Raw genomic sequence first — 6467 nt, 5'->3', positions numbered from 1 at the left:
TGTCTGAAAGTTGTAAGTCGTATCTGTGCCAAGAGAAATCGAAATTGTACTTCATATGAATTCACCTGCCGCATACCGAAGTATTTCCAATCCATCAAACCGTTCCGATGCTTTCATGGACACTCTATGGGCTTCTTCCTTGACTGTGTGCCTCCACTTCCCCTCTGATTGCCTGCACGCTTCTCCTGACAATAAGGTAATTTGTCTACTCTGCGACAGAAAGTCCTGGGGTCATGACACAATCGTTGGCCTATTTTCACAAAAACGCCTGCTATGGGGTTACGACGTGAGATACAAGGTAACACTGGAACACAGAATGCTTGCTTACCCCTTGATTTTATGGTTTTGGTCATGTTTCCTGGATATTTCTGCTTCTACCATAAAAGTAAGCAGTCCCGATGGGTCCAGGTTTTCTTCCATTAAGTCCATGAACGACACAGATCAAAGATTTGTAGCTATGTTTTAGTTTTTAAAATTACGTAGTGATGTGATGTATAATCAAGAGTCTTTACACTGTGTTTATTTTAAAACAAACGGCGTCAAAAATACAGCTAGCACGTATTTTTTGTGGAGCAGAGCTGAGAATTGCGTCCGGGACACGCTGGTGGAATCACGTCATGTGAGAGGCTGCGCAGTCTACTACTACTTTGCATTCTACACCTTCAGAGAGCAATGCCTGCTTTATGTTGGATACCCCTCCTCTAGCTGCAGCCCTGTGGTATGCCCTGTGCCAGCTGTCACTGGAATAACCTCTAATTATCACTGAGCTCCAGGCTTTAATGTCCTTTTGAGTGGGTGTGTGTTTATGTGTGTTCCAACTCTCTCCATAACCAAGTAAATACCCTCCAGCACGTAGTACTGATTTGGATCAAGGAACACTGCTGTTGGCTGTTTGTGTGTGTGTGTGTGTGTGTGTGTGTGTGTGTGTGGACATGCACATGTGTATACATTATTTGTACGTCTTTGTGTGTGTGTGTGTGGCATATAAAAGTTAGAGGCTGCTTTGTAGGTGTTTAGTGTGGAAAGTAAAAGAGGTGCAACATTTTCCCACCTGTAACCAAATAGGAGGCAATGCTGTTTTAATTAAGGATGGGATGTTTCAACCCTCCCACACACTGACTGTAGGTGGACACACACTCCACCCACTCCATCCACAGTCCAACACATGCCTTCCACTTGTTGACCTGCGGTGCCAGCCTGAGCTCGTCTTTCTAGCAGCCCATAAAGGCAGCCTGCAGTGTGTATAGCCACTTCACACTCAAGGGCCCTTTTCAGATCTAATTACACTGTATTATAGCTAAGCCCACCATGTTCCCACAGTGGAAATTCCTACTGTTGTTAGGATATGGTTGAGAAAACATTAAGTCCACCTCCAACATCTTAAGTTAATATACACTCTCCTGTTCCTGATGTCCATAAAACCAGTGCGAGCTCTCCCGGACGTGAGATACCAGCTGCAAGGATGGTGTTCCTACGCTGTATGAACTATATGCACAAGGGGTGCCGCAGGCCTGGAGGGCCTCATCTCATTGCTCGCAGCAGGAGCAGCTCAGCTCATAATGTTGAATAATGGTTTGAATAAAGAAGAAAGAAAAAGAACGTGAGATATTCTCTGAATGAAATCTCACAGGATGTGAAAACTCCAGCAGCGGCCTGCAGCACTAAATCAAGACAGAGGGGGCTTCATTAATTAGCTTTTTTGTTTTTCTCCTTGTGTCAACGCCGGTATTTTTAGAGCAAACGGTTCATTGAACAGCTGTGACCCACCTAGAATGAGTGTGTGCTTATGTTTGTATGACGGTGAATGCTGTTATTAGTTCATGGTCACCTTCCCGGCTCAGCAACCATTGACGGCTGTGTGGGGTGTGAAAGTGAGCCGGGCCACACACAAGCTCATACTAGGCTGTACGTCCCACAGTTCATCCTCAGCTGTATAGATTACAGACAGACGCGCAGCAAAACGTCTGGATTGTTAGCGTTCAGATATATTTGCCTGTACGGCACCACCTGGGACAACTAAAGAGCTCAGATAGCTGATCCTCCTCCTGCTGATATGGATGGATGATCTGATACTGTGTTTTCATTTTCTGAATGATTTGACACCTTGGTGCACAGTGCCAAACTTTTTCAAGATAGCGTGTGCATAACCCCAACCCGCTGCACAGAGGGATCTGGGACGGGGAGGCCCAGAACTCTGCGTCTCCAAAAAAATAATAACATGCTTCTTCCTCCGTGTCAAAACCCCAGCCTGCTGCGATCACAGGGGCAAGAACGAATCCCTGTCTGGAGATGCCAGAAGCTGTTAGTCTGAGCGGCAGGGTTCACTCACTCCGATCAAAAATAAAAAAGGGAGGGAAAATGAGGGTTTGTCTTTAGAAGAAGATAAATGAACATGCAGATGGATGGACATATTTGCAGGCTTTTAATTGAATGGGAGTGAAGGTAAACAGAGCTTGGGTTGGTAATTCAACAATGCCTGCACACTAAAAAGGGGATGCAGAATCTTTCTTTCTAACATTCTTTCAACCACACTGTTATATATTTCCTCTTTCTCCTAATCTTTTTATCCGTCTTTGTTTTCCTGCTTTCTCCACCCCTCTCATTCTTTCTTCTATTTCCAATGTTTGTTTAGCTTCTATCACATTCTCCACCTCTCGCCTCTTTATTCTGCTTCTTTACCACCTTTTCCATCTTTTGAACAATTTTACTTATATTTTTCTCTTCTTCCCCCATTTAAAACCCTTTTTACCTTTTTTATCTGATCCCTTTTCTGTCCTCTCATTCCTTCTTTTTCATCTTCCCCTTATTCCTTCTCTCCTCCCCCTCATGTTCCCATCTCAACTCTTCCCTCCATCTTTTCCTCCTTACCTTTTTCTCCTGGCTTACCTAATTTTTCACAATATTTCTCCCATCCTGCGTAATTCCTTTCAACTCTTCTTTCTTCTCTTGGTATTTCTACGTCACCTCTTACTTTCTCACAACCTTTCGCTCATCCCCCATATCCTTCTTCTTTCATCCCTCTTTACCCTCCTTGTTCCTTGTCTGCCTTTGGCCTAATATCTTTGGTGGTGGTGGTTGTGACAGTAGTTGCAGTCTTCTTCTGAACAGAGGTGGCGCTAATGAGCAAATGCTACTCTCATTGATATTTGTATGGACTAGAAGAAGAAGAAAAAAGGTAAACAATGGCAGAAATGGCAGCAGCATTGCTGTCATTACTTTAATTTGATTCATTGACCTACTTTGTCGGATCAAGTCTTTCTTTCACAATAAAAGAACTCATGTTAACCCAGTAAGTTTACCAGAGAGACTTGCAGTCACTGAGAGTCCTCGGACAAGCTTCTTGCTGAAAAAAATAGAATGGTGTGCGCCCTCTGGACTCTCAAAATGACAATGTGACGAAATTTTGACTTCAGTTTGACGTCGCATTGGCGTGCGAGGTTGGATGCGTTGACTGTAAAACGGCTCTTATTCTCCCTTTATACGTCCCACCTTTTCCCCTTCTTTCTCTCTTCATATTTACCCCGTTTCTCTATTGCAGAGTACCCCAGACATTTGAACTCGCACTGTTGCTTTGTACCTGTCTGCTAAAGTGACAGGCAGACATTGAGAGGAGGGAGTTACAGTTGAACACTGAGCACCATGTGTACATTGTGACAGCTCTTAAACGCTGCTGCGTCTGTAGTGACAGGCTGTGGTTGATGGGACACAGTTAAAGTTACAGCAGCAGATGGAAAAGCATTACAGAGAGGCATTCAGAGCTACTTCACATGCCCTCTGCCTTTGTGCAGCAGCAACATATATATGGCGAGGTATTAAACGCAGAGGGCCACATATATCTTCTGCTCAAACATATCCTGGGCAACCAGGAAAGGGAGGCTCATAGCTTTCCCACATTGCACCTGGGCGAATTTTGAACCGTCCAAGCTCGCTCACTCCCCCTTCCTCCTCCATTTGTCTTTTACTTTTGCTTTTTCCTTTCGCAAACCCAGAATCTGACACCTCTGAGCCACCACCCTGACAGCTGATTTATTTCTATTATAGGTGCAAAAGGGAATCCCACCTTGAAGGATGTGCGGCACTGGAGGGGGGTGGCAGGTAGCGTGGTGTTACACCACAGGCGCTTGCTGTTTGCATTGTTGTCCTTCTGCATCGACGTCATTCGATATTCATACCCTGCAAACCGACTGATCTAATTACCATTCAGCAGGCGGAATTCAAGGAGAATAAATCCTTGGCTGTGTAAGAGTTTATAGGGCTCCTTGGATGTTATTTATACCTGTAGCCAGAGGGAGATCCCATGTGAGTACAAGGCATTCAGGGGTTAATGTGAAATCCTCCTTATTCCCCTCATACAGCATGATTTATTCCTCCGACTTAAGTTGTAGCACATGTGTCTCGCATGGACAGAGCAGCACATCGGATATGACTGCTGCCCTTGATGCCTTGGGAGTCATTTGTTAAGGGTCCAGAGGGGTCAGAAACAATATTTGACCCTACAATCAGCCAAGTCCATGTACATGTCAGTTGTTGTAGTCTACATGTCGAACTTTAAAGGTGCTCCCTAACAAGCAGGAGGCTTCGAAGTACCAACAGCTGGCGAGCTGTCACGCTAACAACCATTCCAGCATACACACAGGCAGAATATGAGCGTCAACAACTGCTAAACTGTCACTTTAACAGTGAGAACAGGCAGCAGCGAGCCATTGTACAGTCATGGGATGTGGTATTTAATCACGAGGGAGCCTGGATGTGCCTGGAGGCTATAAACCTGTAAGAGCAGCTAAAGGTTAGCAATCAGGATGTCAAACCCTTGTCAAGGCTTAAAAATACACCATCACCCGTATTGATGGTGTTTTTTCACCCTCCTTCACCATTGTTCATCCCTATCTCCAGTATCCACTTGGCTTCTATTCTTAGCTGTATTGTAGCTGGGATTATGATGACATGTCGTCTATTGTGGCTCTTACAGCAGCTACAGCATCCGTCGCCGCAGGACAATGGCAAGTTACAGATGTCTTTACACGCACTGTGCACCATGATAGTGTTACATGTAGGTTTGATGAAGCTTGCTCACAATGGTCAATAGTGTTTGAAGGGAAGATCCCGTCGTTAGGTTGGGAGACACTTTCAAATGAAGGACACGTATAAGTTTATTAGTTCGCTGAAGATTTAGTCATGGTTAAAACATGTACTGATGCTTAAAGTAATAGTTCTATTTGCTTACTTGCCAATAGGTAGATAAGAAGATAGATACCACACTCAGATTTGTCCCTTTGATATCAAGCTAGAGCCAGCAGCTGGTTAGCTTTGATTAGCATGACAACTTGGAATGGAAACAGCTATGCTGGTTCTGTAAAATGTTTTAATTCTGGGGTCTTGTCGTCAAGATACTGCCCAAGAAATTTATACAGATTAAACAAACGAGAGAAAAAATACAAAGTGTTCGTTAGTGTGCTGCAAATTTGCAGATATTCTATTTCCAGTTTTTAAGCTAACCCGAGCTAACAGGCTGCTGGCTGTAAATTCATATTCATCACACAGATACAGGGGCATCGGACTGGGGGGGGGGAAATGGGACTGAGTACCCAGGGCCCTCATGTGATGAAAAAGATGCTAGAATGAATAGGTGTGGATGCGGGGAGAATTCTGTGTTATGCCCCTGCACAGATATTAGCGTGGAATCGATCTTCTCATCTAACTTGGCAAATAAACAAAAATTTCTCAAAATGTTAAATAATGTAAGTGCAAAAAAGCCTCACATTTTTTAACTTCAGCCATCATGTCTGGGGTTAGTAGTAAGTAGTTGATTCATTTATCCTCAGATGTTCTGCAGATGGTATCAGGTCAAACAGTCAGTGGACAGGCTGTTTCTTGTTAAATTAAACAGCTTTTTAAGGAAAGTCATGTTTGGATCCCTTACTTGAGTGTGGACTGGGAACTCCAATGTTTAGGTTTATTTGTGCATTGTAATAGTGTATTATTAAACTTCAAAGAATAATAAATCATATTTTGTCTGTTAGTTGATTCAAAGCCTTCCAAAAGTTAGGGACGTATCACCTAATATTGACAACACAGCAGGAAAAAACGATGTGGCTGCTTGTTTTAGTGCCGTGAAATGTTTCATGTAAGTTGCATCGAGTGGACAATACAGGATTCAATATCTTGTTTAAGGATGGACACACAGACTACTGATTGAATCAGTGACATATATAACACTAAAGAGATTACAATGGATATCAACACGAAATGTGATGCAGAAACTTTCAGTACTCCCTGTACAAAGCTTTGACATCTCAAATAAGATCCATCTGTATCAGGCATATGGAGGACAATCGGGGGAACACAAAAGTTGAAAACAAAATATACATAATTGTATCATGTACATACAAAATTCAACTAAACGGATGAACCATTTTAAGCACAATTTGGCCTTATATTCAGTTGCACCCAAGGGCTTGGGGGGGGGG

The sequence above is a fragment of the Etheostoma cragini genome, chromosome 13, assembly GCF_013103735.1.
Source record: "Etheostoma cragini isolate CJK2018 chromosome 13, CSU_Ecrag_1.0, whole genome shotgun sequence".
In the NCBI taxonomy this organism is placed as follows: Eukaryota; Metazoa; Chordata; class Actinopteri; order Perciformes; family Percidae; genus Etheostoma; species Etheostoma cragini.
This window is presented reverse-complemented; position numbering follows the sequence as displayed.